Source organism: Chinchilla lanigera, unplaced genomic scaffold, assembly GCF_000276665.1.
Source record: "Chinchilla lanigera isolate Chin_1 unplaced genomic scaffold, ChiLan1.0 scaffold00043, whole genome shotgun sequence".
Classification (NCBI taxonomy): Eukaryota; Metazoa; Chordata; class Mammalia; order Rodentia; family Chinchillidae; genus Chinchilla; species Chinchilla lanigera.
The window spans coordinates 6086112-6102188 of NW_004955444.1; the positions used below are offsets into that span (position 1 = coordinate 6086112).

A 16077-nucleotide genomic window follows, 5' to 3' on the forward strand; every position below is an offset into this window, starting at 1 on the left:
GGGAAGGGAAGGGAAGGGAAGGGAAGGGAAGGGAAGGGAAGGGAAGGGAAGGGAAAGGAAAGATTTCCCTGACCTTGCATGATTAAAACCTTCCCTATTAAGAGATCTTTTGCTATTCTTCTTGAATAGCACTATTTTCCTTCAGTAACACACCAATTTACACTGATAAATTGATTTAGTATTCATCCTTTAACTGTAAGTTTCATAAGGTCAGGGAGTTAATGACCTTATACCTGCTGCAAGGTATTCCATTCAGAAGTCAGTTGCTACATACATAGTGTCTGAACAAAGGAAAACCTGAGGATTTTATATAAGATCACTAAAATAACTGCAAAGAGGAGGAAAGACCTCTAACATATTAGAATCTTTTAATTAATGGATTACATTAATACGGAACAACTTAAATGGATACATTTTTGAGAAAAAATCGGGTGGCCTTTGAGATGAAAGAAAATCATAAACCAAAATATCACTTGTAGACAGCTTCCTTGGACACTAATCATTGACAAAATATCCAGTGTAACCAGTACGAAAACGACTTCAAAGACTATAGATTTATTTAGCAAAATTCAGCTACTTCTTGGACAGATCAGCTTTTAAGATATATATATATATAAGATATATATCTATCTATATAAGATAGATAGATATATAAATATGACTTAGCAGTCACTGAACTATTTACTCATAATCATAGTAATGGTTTTTTCCTTTAATTTTAAAGAGCGCCTTGAAAAACGTCTTGAAGAGGTGGTCCTAAGATCATTTGGATGCATTCTCTTCCCTTATATTCAGCCTTCAACTTTCCCTGTCTCACACTACTCCGAACCTCCAGGAAGTGACAACAGAACACCAACTCCTCCAGGAGCTGACATTCAGGAGCAGGGGCAGGTCAGTGTGCTCAGCAGCACCATGCCCAGCAAGCACAGGGCCATGTGAAACCTGGCAGATTAAAGCTACAATTGTAAAGTGGCGAGAAAACCACAAAACCACAAGGTGGGGTGGGGGATACCTTGTTGTGTGTTAGCTCAGGGGCAGTTCTTCAGGCTTAGCCCAGGTTATGAGTTCCAGCACTTTTAATTTTGTTGTAAAATGACAAGGAAGATATTGTTTACAATTCAAGAAACACTTTGAGAGAGAATTCATGCAAAAAAAGATGAAATCGGATTAGGATCATTAGTACCAAGCAACTCTGAACGTATTTGGTCAGCTGATAGAATCCATGGTAGCCCGCACTAGGTAACGTTTCCCTGAAGAGCACCTAGTATGTATTTAAAACAGATTGCTGAGCCCCAGGCCAAACCCAGGGCATCCGAATTCATCAAGTACCCACTGGTGACTGTCACAGGGGAGTTCTAGAGGTTGTTCCTTGGGAATGACTTCATCAGAGAAATGTGAAGTATGATTTAAAAAACACAGTGAATGTTAATAGACTTTTTAAATGTATTACAATAAAAGTTACATTGCCATTAAGCCTCCTCAAAATACCCCCCCTTCAGACACACTTACTTATTCTATCATCCTGGCCACTTTCTGCAGCAGTTCTGGAAGTCCTCTTGTCTGAGTATCTTTCGTTACTCTGCTTGGACTGCCTCAATGTCCCAAACTGACTCAAAGCATTTACCTTTCATGGTCATTCTGACTTCGGAGAATAGCCACAAGTTGCAGGAGCTGAGATCCAGCGAATAAGATAGATGAGGACAGAGCATGATGTTTTTGGCAGAAATTGCCATTCTGGAAGCAATGTGTGACGCAGAGCATTGTCGCGATGGAGCACAGAACTGCCCACTTCTCAGGCCGTTTTCTACACACATCGTTTCTTAAACATTCTAACAGCCCTTACAGTACCCAGAGTTTACCATGGTGCTCCTGGGTACAAACTCACCTCACACAGTTCCATCAAGGTCAAAAAACATGATCAATGTCATGTTGGTATTGAATTTTGATTGATGCACATTTTTCTCAAGAGGAGAACTGGGTGGTCTCCATGGAGAACTCTGCATCTTGGTCTCAGAATCATAACCATGAACCCAAGTCTCCTCGCCCATGATGACATTTCTTAAAAAGCTCGAATCTGAAGCAGCACAGCCACACAACTCCATTGAAATGTGCTACTTGGGATCCATGATTTTGGTACTTTTCAAAACACACTTTCTCTCGGTTGTAGCTCACAACCAACTGCACCAAACAAGTTGAAATTTGTCACACATTGTCACCAAGGTGCAGCATGCCACTTCTCTCATATTAAAAATCCCTGCCTTTTCATTGGATGGCACGTGGCAGCCACGTTGACTGTATTTTCCAATCATACTTCACTAGAGGAAGTTCTCACAATACTGTCTGTGGGATGGGACTGTACTCAGAGACTTTGCCGGGGCTGCGGCATGGTCATCTTTTAAAAATGCTCACCAAGTGATTCTTATCTTTTCCTTGATGAAGTATCAGTCCTGAAGGAATATTCAGTATGGGCATAAGGTATGGAACTCAGGTATAATTTAGCATAGGCTGTTACCTGAATGGGAGTGATAGTGCACACTGTCTTCTAGAAATAGCAGATCTTTCAGACAAGCAAATACAGCTGAGTGACAACACCAGCATCCAGCTGGAAGTTTCTAAACTACCATTTCTGTCACAGTCAGGTAGACAAACTATGAATTACTCAATCAGTTGATGAATCAGAAATCACTCATGCCATCTGGGTCATCCAGGCAGTTCTGGAGGGTCCTAAAATTCAACCGGTCCACACATGGCTTTACACATGTTATTGCATCATCTGCCAACTGGCAGTTCTATTCAGTCACACATACAGGATTCATTTTTAAGTAAGAAAAATAATAAGAATGCTAAGATGCTAAAGATCACTAATTCAATTTAATGAGCAACAGGCAGGAAGCAAAATAATTTTAAGATTCAAAATAAGAACCATCCAATTGTTCTTCAATGGAGCATTCCTCTTCCACTCTCTTTTTCTTTGTATCTTCAATTGTTCTTACATACATACAAGAAAATATTACATACTGAATATACTATATCATGTTTCTCCATCCACTAGATCTTGGCAATCCACATCAGTATTTAGAAAGCTTCCTCATTCTTTTTCCCTTGTTAGAGATACTGTTATACAGCAGTTTGCTTTCGCGTGTACACTGCATCCTGAAAGACACCACCTCATTTTTGCAGATTGGCATCAGCAAATTGAACTATCTGTGCCTTCAGGAGCTCATTCCATCATTCCATGAAGTCAGTTCTTCATAGATAATACAGGTATGCAGCAATGCAGTATGTGAGGTTTGAATTTCAACTCAGTTTTAGGAAGTTCTGCACTTGACTTCCCATTTCTCTTTGACCAAGACCCGAGTGCACGTGCGTGTGTATGTGTGTGTATATGTAATTAAAGTTCACAAAACCAATGGGTGTATCAGTCCAGGCCTTCAGGAAGCAGAAGCTAGGCCAGAAGTAGACACACCAGAGACTTAACAGAGTGAACACATGTGAGGGATAAAGGTCACAGGAAGCAGGAACAGGTTAGGAAAAGTCTTTGGATTACGTTGCAGGCTGAAACTGATGAAAGGAAAGAAGGAAGAGGAACATCACAGTGCAGTAACTCTGGGGAAGTTTCAGCCTTGAGGAAGGAGCAAAGAAAGAATTACCTGTCAGAAATGAGAGACACACAGAAGCAGTGGCCAGGTTCTCATCATCCCATCATGCTGCCACCAGCTATGATGCATGTGGACAGAAGCAGTGTTGGAATCCCAAACTGCAGAGCTTCTGGCTGTTCCACAACCCCACTCCCTGAAGCAAATTCTCTTGTAGGAAGATCCGAGTGGCGCATGTCCCTGACCACCTCGAGTTCCCCCTGAATTGCAAAGAACATCTTCTTCATACGTGTTTGGGAGCAACTCCATGGGTCTTTCTTCCTGAAAGGTAGTATTGGAAGGGGTAGAGAATGGACAACAGCAGCCCATCTCTGCAGGTGGCCTTGCAGCCACAAATTTTTCTCATCTTCTCCACTGCTCTCTTCTAAATTCCTCTCACCCTCACCTCTCATATCAGTAGGTCCCGATGGCTTACCTGGTGGTGTACCAAGCCTTCATTCCAAAAGCATCTGGCCACTTTGTAAGTCATACCTTTCTCAGTCCGGGATTGCTACATGTGTGCATCCAGAGTAACAAAGGGTAAATGGAATACATACTAGGAAGTGCTAAAGAGGATTGCCTGGGCTCTGCATGAATTCCTTTCTATTCCCATTGCATAGAAGCCTCCTCCTACTCACCAGGGTCAATCATCCATGCCAGTATGGTGATTTCTTATCTGCTGATGCCCAGGCACAATCCAATGGAACTTGACAGTCACAGTTAAAGTTTAATACAATTCCTACCTTGATGCCTAACAAGTGTGCTGTCCTTCTGGGGACGCCGCAGAACACAGAGTCCAGGCATAAGAAAGACAAAAATTCTGAGCAAGTCATTAAATATGATGGTATGGAGGTGTTGTTGCTTGTGCTTCTTAGACCTAGATATATATACTCTTCCTGTTGGAGACACTGCTATGAAGCAGGGTGCTTTAGTGTGTATATTGCATCTCAAAAGACTCCCCTCATTTTTGCAGGTTGGCATCAGCAGCCTAAACCTTATCTGTACATTCAGGAGATCATTGCAACACTCCATGAATTCAGCTCTTCATAGGTAATACAGGTATGTAGCAATGCAGTATATAAGACCAGTGGACCTATAATCAGTGCTCACTCTGGCACTCCCTATTCTATCAAGTGAGTTTTCTGGTCAGACATTTGTTGTGTAAAATCCCGTGCACATGGATCCAGCATTCTATACTCCCCTGGATAGTGGTGGCAGTGGCTGAGGCTCTCCAGACAGAGAGGCAAGTATATACCCCAGATAGTTGTCTGTCTTTAGTAAGGATGAACCACCAGCTCTTCCGGGGACATAACTTACCACTGAGAAGGTGACTGTTATTCTCAAAGAATGGTCTGTTGCTGACAGGTTGGACCGTCAGAGGCAGTAGTGACTAAACAGGCCTTGATAGGTAGAAGTCCTTGCTGTTGGCCCCATGATAACCTCCATCTCTGCCACTGAGGCTGCTGAATTCTTGTGTACCCATTTAGAAGTGCAAAGGCTGATAAGGAAGGCTGACTTCAACTGGCCCAGTTTACTTGGGTTTCCAGGGCCTCTTCCATGGAGGCCATTAGCATGTAGCATAAAGCTCTTCACCCTGCGCCCACTCCCACGCTTTCTTCCACAGGTCTCCTCCCTAGTCTCCTGTGTTTCCAGTCTCCAGTTCTTTTCCTTCCAAACCCTTGACCAGATGGCCAGGCTGTTGGACACTGCCCAAAAAATCTACACTTTTTCAGATGTTGGGTCATTTTTCCTTTTACATGAAATAAATGACCAGTTCACTGTTCATAGCTCTGCCCACCAGAAAGATATTCTCTGTCTGCAAGTTTTGAGCGTGGCTAGAACGCAGTCTCCATTCATGTTCCATACTCCAAACAGATCTATCCACAAACCAAATGCAGGCTTTCTTCCTTCCACAGCTGACTGTACAGAGTCTCAATTTGCCACAGGTGCCAACGTGGACAGGGTACCCATGCAGCCCTGTGGGGGATGTGAGAGATTAGACAACCTGTTCTTGCAGATTCATGTGCCCTTTTGTCCTATGCAGCTTGATCCTGGATATACCATGTTCAACTTATAATAAATAGGCTGCTTCAGGTCTACCCGACTTTATCATGGTAGATTCAATAGAACCCAGCTCATTCTGGTAAATTCTGGATGAATGGTCCTTGGTCCCATGGTTAAATGTTCCTTCTCGACCAAGGCCAAGTAACTTAGAAAGAACCATTTCTCAAAAGACACATCATTTTCTGTTGCAGATGATAGGGCCTCGCTTAAGATCCCTATAGACCAGCAAGTGATTCTTTTGCCCGTGATTGTGAGTCTTCACTTATCTTTTCTTACCACTGAAGCCTCCAACACCATAGGATCTGCCTGATGATACTCAGGGTTGCCTGTATCATAGCCTGCACCTCTGGCAAAAAACTCTGTCCCACCCTTAGCCTTCTCAAAGCAGGCAGCCTTCCTTTCATGTCACAGCCTAAAGGCTGGAGAGGTTTCTCAGTGTGGCAGAACCGAAAAGGTTCACTGTGTGCTCTGCCTCCTTTTTTCCACCAAGGGAAACAAGCTGCATTAATCTGCTTTTTACTTTGGAGGATGCATCCTGGGCAGAGCCTGGCCTTGATGTGAGCACTACAGCAGATCTGAAGTCCTGGCAGCTGGGAGCCGTCTGCTGGCACCCTCCTTGCTGCAAGTACTCTTGGAAGGACAGCTGAGAATCTCCATGGCCACCACACAGAGTGGCGATGTCCCAGTAAGCTTTAAAAAAGTGGTTGGTATGTGAAAGTAATAAGTGAAATGCATAAGATGACAAAAATGCTAGAGTATGATAAAAGAAATAAGAAGGCTCTAGGCTTTGGAATGCAACCAGTATCTGAAGAATCCTATAAGGGATCTGAGGTGCACATGCTACAACAATACGTAGATGGAGGAGAGGTTGCAGCACTTGGCAAAAACGAAATATTCCCTGTCATTCAGTTAGAAGGAAGCCTGCGCTTTGATTCACTATTGTTTCAATTCCCATTCTCGAGCTCTTGGAACCATTCATTCCTCAGTTATAATTTACATTTCTTTTACTGCCTAATAATTGATTTTTTTTTCCTTCTGCTGTGAATCAGCTGACTTACTCCTTAGTTGAGCTTTCAACAATACTGAGTGCCTCCTATTTTTTATTCAACCTCTTTTTGAAAAGGTTATCACATCAATTTCACAACTTTTAACATCTCAGTACTGAAACTCTCAAAGATTGTTTTCTATTCCCTTGCCATGCCCCTGTTTGAGCTACTTCAAATACCAAGTTGTTTTTCAGTTATATCTTCAGAACAAAGCACTGTAATTTGAAATGCAGTAACAGAGAGATGAACTCCTTGTCTTGCCTCAGATTCTGTGTATGCCTCTCCTAGCAGATCTCTTCTGTTCTCACAATCAGACATGGATTCCTCTCATTCCTTCTCTCTACAGGGTGTCTCAGCTCAAGAGTATTCCATTATGTCTGGAAGGTCACTATATCCAACAGTTAAACAAGATGCCTACGAGTCCCAAGAAGAGCTTCAGCCACAGCAGTCTATAAAATCACTCTGTCCTCTGAACTCTTAGGACATTTGACTTTCACTGGCTACTACTAGTTATTTTCCTTGTACTTCTATTGTTTTTCTTTCTCATCTCTTATCTCTTTATGCTTATTGTACAGAGAACCTAAAGGCAAGGTCTCAGTCTTGTCTTCAAACCTGACAGTTAAGTATATACAAATTTTTATGCAAGCACACATACTTATATAACATACTTACATTTATGCACATACACATAAACATTCTATGGTTTGCCTCAGGTTCTTTAATACAGACCTGCGAATCACTCTGCATCTTCAAACTTACTACCCTTCTGTCAAGTCTCTCCTTAATTTGTCATTATCTTTTTATTGTTAGAACTCTACTGAAACCCTCTAGGCACGCTGTCTGGAGCTATGTGGAGCTTTCCCCACTGGGAAGAGCAGGTAGAGAGCTGCAAGGGACGAGTCATGAAGAAACCAAAGTAATGCCCTTGAGATTCAAATAAGGCTCAGCTGGTGGTTTTATATAGGAATTAGTCCATTTCTAACTTAGATTCTTAGCCTCCGGGGTAGGATTGCCTAGTTGTCCAGCCAACAAGTATCGAACAGTTACACAAAATTCTGCTACCTTGAAGCTAATGGCTGTAACACAATAGCTAGCCCAAAACTAAGGAAACAGAAGATGAAAGAGCTAAAGTGGTGGGAGAGGAGGATGGAAAGGAGAAGCAAAAGATACAGGATCCGAGATGCCCCCAAGAAGAGTGCTCATGGGTGTCAGATTTGCAGTTGCCACTAGTAAGATGGGAACTAAAGAGATGCCACTGCATCTGTCAAACAGGAGGTCCCCAGTGGTCAGGCAATTTCACCAGACCAGTGAGAACCGAATTCAAATCAAGTGCTGTGAGAATCCAATGTGGCTAAGCCTGACATGTAATAGACTCTGTCAAGGAAGTCTGCAGCTTCAAGAATAGACATTCAGCATTTGAGGAGAAAGGAGGACTGTTATAGTTTATATACAGATGTCCCCCCAAAGCCTCACATGCTTATAGGTGAGGCTTTGGAAAGGTCACTAGATCATGAGTGCATAACACCCATCACTGGATTAGTCCACTGATGGGTTTCCAGCTGGGTGTGATATTGGGAGGTAAAACCTGTAGGAAGAGGTGGGTCACTGTGGGTGTGGTCTGGAATGATATACATCCCTCCTCTCTCCTTGATCCCTTGCTGCTCCTTGCCTTCCATGCCATGAGCTCTTTTGTCTCTGCCATGCCCCTCTGAAACGCCTGCCTGCCTGCCTTGGAACCAGCTGACTATGAATTGAAACCTCTCCAAAGTGTGAGCCAAAATAACCTCTCATCTTTTAATGTGTGGGTGTTGGGTATTTTGTACCAGCAACAGAGAAAGTAACTAAGAAAGATTTTATACTTTGAAATGCAGTAATACCAAGAGTGGTGTTACTGCAGTGATGCTGTCTGACAATATGGTTCAGCAGCCTTTGGAACTAGCTTGCAAGTAGAGTTTGAAAAGGTTTGGAGATGCCAGCTGAAGAAGCAGCCCTAGAATGCTCTGATCTGAGCTTGATAGGAGGAGCTCAGAAGACCAGAATGTTGACCACAATGTAACTGGAAAAGACCAGGCTCAAGAAGTTTCACTCATGAAGAAGGATTTCATTGGCAGTTGGACACCAGGCCATGTCTGGTTCACTCCGGCAGAAAATCTATCTTCAGTTTGCTCATGTCCTGAAATTTTGCAGGAGCCTGAGATTTAAGGCAGCAAACTGATTAATCTGATAGAAGAAACGTCAAGGGAGTCTAATGCTGAGCCAGTAGCATGGCTACTATGGGAGGTTTTTAGCCAGGTTTACCTAGAGAATCAAAAACAAACATCCCAGCAGAATGATTTTAAAAGTTTTGACTTTGGCTGGAAAGGAAGCTCCCATAAAATTGGGTCTTGCAAAGATGGAGCAGAGGAGAACTTGGTTACTAAAAAATCTAGCATTAAAAAGCCAAGTACTGAAACTGGGCATGGTGGTACACACCTGTAATCCTAGCACTCAGGAGACTGAGGCAGGAAGATTGCTATGAATTCAAAGCTAGCCTAGGATACATATCCACACCCTGTTTCAAGGAGAAAAAAAGCCAAGTACTTTGGAACAGGACAATAGAAGAGGTGGCCTGAGAATACCAGAAGAACCAGCATGCCTCCCCCCTTTCCAGGCTCAAAATTGCACATGTTAAAAACTTGCTTTGAGAAGAGAGACCCAAGGCATCATCCTCCAGAATGGTGGCAGCCTAGAGAATGCAAACTGATTTGCCAGGATTCATTTCACCATGCTCAGCCAATCCAAGCACTCAGAGGCCTCTCCAGTTACCAGCAAGATGGCAGACGGCTCAGGTACTGCTGCAGCTGGCAGTAGATCTTGGCATCATCTATGCTGTGCTGGCTTTACACACAGGCAGAATACAAGAGTTGTGGGGTCAAGAAGGCATCCTTCCAGATTTCAGAAGAAGGTCTGAAAGGCCAGGCAGCTTGCTCCTGTGAGGGCAGCTTATGAAGCTATGAGTGTGAAGCTAAAGGTACAGTGTAGACTCCAGAAAGTTGGAGAAGCCAGGAATATGGATAGGCTAAGGAAAGCCACAGGCAATGACCACAGCTAGCTCTAGAGAGAGAAAGTGGAGCTACAACCACCAGCAGTGCTGTACAGGTAGGGCTATTCAAGCCCTTGGGAGTTCACATCTCGTGAACTCCCCAAGTGGTGGACACAGAACTATAGGATTTAATGTTTGTCCTGTATGTTTTATTCTTGCTTTGATCCCATTCCTTTCTGCGCTCCTATTTCTACCTTTTGGAATGGGCATGTTTATTCTGTGCCATTGTATGTTGGAAATACTTAACTTTCTTTTCATTTTCACAGGGGCTCACAGAGAATAGTGTGAGAATAGTTGCCTTAAATCTCAGAGAAGACTTTGGACTTGAACTTTCCACCAATGCTGTAACTGTTAGGACTTTGGGTACTCTTAGAGATAAACTACATGCCATTTGCATAAAGAGATGTACATGAGTCTTTCAGGGGCCAGGAATAAAATGTTATGGTTTATATCTCATGTCTCCCCAAAGCCTCATATGCTCAGAGGTGGGACTTTGGAGAGGTAACTATACCATGGGTGTGTGATATTCATCACTGGTTTAGTCCACAATGGGTTTCTAGCTGGGTGTGATATTGTGAGGTGAAGCCCGTGGGAAGAGGTGGGTCACTGTGGGTGTGGCCTGGAATGATATACATCCCTCCTCTCTCCTTGATCCTTCGCTGCTTTTTGCCTGCATGAGCTCTTTCTTTTCTGCCATGCCCCTCTGAAATGTCTGCCTGCCTTGGAGTCAGCCGAACATGGACTGAAACCTGTACACAGTGTGAGCCAAAATAACTTCTCATCTTTTAATTTATGGGTGTTGAGTATTTTGTCCCAGTAGTGAGAAAGTAACTAAGACAAGGACCTAGAAATTCATCCTGTTTTAATATAGAGGACACCAGGGCATGGATGTCACCTAGAAGGAAAAAAAAATTAAGCAAACTTAAAAGAGAAAAAATATTGACCTGACTTTGGAGAGGAAAAGAATATTTTTTTCCTCTGGGAAGGGCTGTGAGAAGAATAAGACAACAGGAACAATGTTATTATGGTTGGGATCTTAAGTGTCCCCCAAAAAACCCATGCACTAAATTTGGTTCCCTACTTATGGCACTCTTGGGAGATGTGGAACGTTTAGTAGATTGGGCGAGAGAAAGGAAGTTAGGTTGAGGAGAATAATGGGACCATTGCCCATTCCCCTCTGTTTGCACCCAGCCACCACAAATGCGTCATTTCTTCCACCACACACCCCTCACCACGATGTCCTGCAGGCCCAAGAGCAACAGGGACAAATAACCGTGGACTGAACTCTCTGAAACCAAAAACCAAAATAAATCTTTTCTCCTTGTAAGTTGATTTTCTCAGTCACTTTGCTACACAATGACAAAAAAGCTGCCACAAATACTAAGTTCTGAAGACAATAAATGAGGGTGTTCCTACACGTTGCCTCTTCCCTCTGTGAGGGAGAAGGCAAGGTACTCTGTGAGTGAGAGAGAGCTGGAGCTGACAGGGGCCCAAAGACAGTGATCAACACAGGACAGGAGCCTAGGAAGAGATCTGCCATGCTTTGTGGAGCGACTCCCCAAGGCTTGCAAACGCAATTTGTTGCAATAGCAACTGGTAAATAATGTGAATGTCTCCAGAATGGAGTTCTCAGGGGCAAGAATGAAAAGTGACGTTTAGGATTGGGGACTGGTAGACAGAGGCACCGCCAGGTCACTATGAAAGGAGACTGAGGACCACGGACAGTGTGATGGAAAGGACTCACAAAGCCCTCCAGGCGGGGTAGGGAAGAACCAAAAGGATAGAGAGGACATCAGAAAAGGGCGGATCGTCGTAAGAGTTCACGGTTTGCTCGGGGTAGTAGGAAAGATGAGAGAATGCTGTGCAAGAGAGGAACTGTAAAGTTTTCAGAAGTTACCTACGTCTGGGTCAAAGTACGGTCCACACTGTGTTTGAGGAAGCGAATTTCACGATCACAAAGTGGGCAAAGGCAACACAATCCGAGCCAGGATGGAGTTTTCCAGGACAACGGCAGAGGCCACTGTGGAGGAGAGGATGAACCACCGGCCTGGGAAGAAGGTGGGACAGTGACCTAGAGAAGACGCCACCAAAGGCAGACCACAAGTGAGGAGTTCAGGTCTCCACGAGGCACTAAGAAGAGAAAGATGGGAGCTATTTTCTCATCAGCTAACTTACGCTTCACGTTTTACTTCTATTACCCAGCTGCCTCCTGACAGTCTCCTCTTGGGTCCACTTCTGGGGGTTTTGTCATTGTTTTCGTGATGTGGTACTGGGGACTGAACCAAGGGCCGCACGCACGTTAGGCAAGTAGCAGCATCCGAGCCCTGGTATATGTTTTAGGACCATCCACTTCTAATCAAATGCATCTTCTCCTACCCTGTAATTTACTCTTCTTCCTCTCATTCTGCTTTTAAAATTGTAGACAGTGGCATTACTGTTCAGCTAGGCAGCTACTCTACAAACACAAGAAACAAAATATCTTTATCATCTCTTCTTGCCTCCCCCCTTTCATTTCCATTTGCAAGTGCTCAAAGTGCTCTCACCCTCAATTCAAAACAGAACAGTAATAAAAATCTTCCTTGCTGGGCATGGTGGCGGAGAATGACTGCGAGTTCAAGGCCAGCCTGGGCAACAAAGTAAGCTCAAGGCTAGCCTGCACTACACAGCAAGACCCTGTCTCAAAAACAACAACAAAATCTTCCTTCAGGGTCACACAGACCCGAGTTTGAATCCCAGTTCAACCATTTCTATTTTGAATAATCATGGGCACAAATACATACTGATCCTTAGTTTTTCTTTCTTTAAAATGGTTATAATACTGGTACTAGTCACATATAGCTATTATGAAATTTATATGAATACATACAAAGAATTAAGTACCCTGTAGCTGTGTTAAAAGATACAAAGAACATTAGTTCTAGAACTCCCTTCTAGATTCATGCATTCATGCAGTGAAGCTTACAATCATATTTCTTAATTTCTGTATATTTATGGGCAAATTTCTTAAATTTTTATGAATGCTTGGATTATTACAAATAAACTATTTTGATCATTTGATAAGTCAAGTAGTAATAATCATTTTGAATTATAAACAAAGTGGTTTTAATTACAATGTCTTTAAATTCATGCCCTTTGAATAATAAACATGCAGAATTAGCATTTTGGTCATTCACTACCAATTCTCAACAATTAATTCTAACATGTAAATAAAATGAAGTCACCGATAAGTTTTTAAATGCACCTTAATTTAGAAAATATAATACTGAATTCTAAGTAAAACGTTCTTTCAAACACACTGTTAATGACCCTACACTGCAAGTAGCTGTTTGTTTCACAGAAATATACAATAGCTGGGTTTTGAGCATGGAAGGAAACAAACTGCTACAGTGGTGCTGGCCCCTGGGCTCCTCTGACCTCCCCCATCCCACCTGTCAAACCAACATTCACATTCTCTTCTTACTAATCCCTTCTTAAAGCTAAATTCAACTCCCCCTTATCCAGGGCAAAGGTTCAGAGTAAGAGGGAAAATAAGGACATTAATAACCCTGACTATTAAACCGCAGTATCATTCCACTGCCTGCTATCTGCTATGCCATCATTGTCAACACCTCTGCCTCTGCCTAGTTCTCCTTCCTGGTCTTCTCCGGCATGGCCATTGAAACTGAACACATACATTAAGCAATACATCTGTGTGAGAGGGCAAACATTCCACCAAAACGGCAGCTGGTGAAAGGAAGCATGGCTTGCTCGTATGGTGACTTTGACAAAAATTACTCAGTACGACATCAAAACTTCAGTACTTTTTCCCATGAAGAGCCAATGGCAGAGTCAGGTTAGGATGAAATTTTGTTAAAATTTACAGCACATATCTGACTGAAGGTTCTCCCTTTTACTTTTGGCTCTTTTTAAGGAAGAAATCTAGTAGGGCTAGCCAGAGGAAAAGATTAGGAAATAAATGGCCACGTCTGTTATCCTACCCAACAATGCACATTCTACCCAATGTATGTGCGATATTACTCTTTGCTCTCCCACCACAAACAGACCACACACCCCCACCAAAGGGAGAAACACGCTCAGTGCGGTATAGTCCAGAAAAAGTCCTCTCATTTGCATGAGAATTAATTAGGAAAATAAATAAATGCTTCATGACCTTAGTCATTACAGAAACTTAGTCCTGTATGAGTCCTAACACACGTGGATGGGTCCAAAAGCAAACAAAAAAAAACAAAGGGACAAAAGCTCCTCTGTGACAAAAGCCAGTTTTAAAAGACAAGGGGGAAAAAGAAAGCCGGGCATGGTGGTGCATGTCTGTAATCCCAGCACTTGGGAGGCTGAGGCAGGAGCACTGCTGTGAATTTGTGGCTAGCCTGAGTTACATAGTGAACTCAAGGCCAGCCTGAACTACACAGATCCTGTCTTAAAAACAAACAAACAAAAAGAGAGGAAAAAGAAATGTTAGGGGCTGAGGATTTAGCTCAGCGGCACAGTGCCTGCCTGGCAAGCGCAAGGTTGTGAGTTCAATTCCCGGTACAGAAAAAAAAAAAACAAAAACCAACAACAAAGAAAACCAAAAAGAAATGTTAGCCTGAGCAGCTACACTTTTTCTCCTAACCAACAGAACCTCAGGGTGGGAAGGTAACTGTCTACACAGCTCGCAATTCTGGGGTATCCCATAACAGAAAAGGCACCATGGCACAGCTGCAAAGCCCTGGGTCCTCCTTTTCCCAGTGGCCTAAATCAATCCCCAGGCCAGGACAAGATGCTGAGTGAGATGCCTAATTATTTCAGGCCACTAGGGTAAGCACTATTCCTGGCCGCTCTGCAGGCAGCGCCGAAGATGAGGGTTTCTCATTCTCTTTGGTGAGTTGGCTCAGTGCAAACTGAGATTTTTCTTTCAGTCTTTCAGACAGATAAGTAGGAAAGACAAGCTCCAGTCCTGAGAGAGACACAATCGAGGTTAATTTCAGTTCCTTTTCGGTGCAGTAAAGTCCACTTTCCCTCTGCTGCCTCCCGACACCTGTCCTTATATTTTTATCTGCTTATTAAATACCTAGTGAGATATCTTCGGCAGTCTCTGGTGTTCACCCCGTCATCCAAGGCCTCTCCGTCTGAGAAATAACAGGATTGCCCCGCAAGGCAGCTTCCTTCAGCGGCTGCGGACCTGGGAGAAGGTCTCCCGCGGATATTTCGAGGGTGTGGCCGAAACCAACGCCCCCTCTCAGGGGAAGCAATACCGAGGGCTTCGACTTGTCCATCACGAAGCCGCTCGTTCTTGGCGGAGCACTGCGCTCACAACACCCGCCCCCCTTATTACCTAACACAGAAAGGGAAAGGGGAAGCTAGTTATTAGCATTTTTAAAAGGGTGAACTCCAGCTTTAAAAGTGTAGGGCTGGAGGGATGACTCCGTAGTAGAGGGGCAAGCATCTCACATGTACTCGGCCCTGGGTTCAGGCCCCAGCTCAGGGCTCAGGGGAAGAAAAGTTTAGAGGAGATGTTTAAGGTGAGTCCAACAAGGCCGTGTTGTCACTGGAAGTGCATCAGCTGACACCTGTCCGAGGCTTTATAGGTCACAGCCTCTTTGTGAGCTCAGCGGCGTGTTTTACTCACCATGCTGCTCTTTGAACACTTCATTTACTTTCTTACACCGTGGACACCCGCGAAGAGGCACCAGGTGTGCGTTCCAGGCACGGCTACAGCACACACAGGCTGAGCCCGCTGGGGACGCAGCGTCAGGCTGGAGAATTTCTAAGGTCGTGAAGACAGCAAGGCATTAGGGGGAGCAAGCTCTAAGGAAATACCCGCCCCTCGGAAGACAGACCGAGCAGGCCCCTTCCTAACACAAGTCAGACACTAACCAGTTTACCCTGCGCGTTCCCAAACTGCACTGCTCCCCCTGGGGACCCTCCAAGAAACGCAAACACACGCGCTTCGAGGCGGGGAGGTGTAAAAGAACATTCCGCCCCACTATACCGAGGCCGCCGCAGATTTATATCGCACACACACATGTATTTGGAGGAAGTTAATTCCTGGTGACAGCTGAGCATGACAAATGCAACAGCACACAAGTGGAAACGCGGGGCGCGGGGAGCTGCAACTACAAACCCATGCAGACGCGCGCACACGCACACGCGCACGCACACGCAGCGAGGCTCCCCTCAGCACACACGTGGCCGCACTTACAGGAGTTTAACCACAACCGGAAAACCCCAAGCGCGGAGGCTCCGGCGCCCGCGAGCTGCCCGCACCCCC

General features: G+C 44.1%; 1 long non-coding RNA gene across 1 annotated transcript; it reads right to left on the bottom strand.

Annotated features, from left to right (window-relative positions):
• Positions 1 to 81: 81 nt before the first annotated feature.
• Positions 82 to 16077, bottom strand: LOC102019212. Its single transcript, XR_262243.2, has 3 exons — positions 16009 to 16077; positions 15436 to 15573; positions 82 to 5612 (listed from the first exon to the last, which is right to left on the bottom strand). It is a non-coding gene; the product is annotated as an uncharacterized LOC102019212 (long non-coding RNA).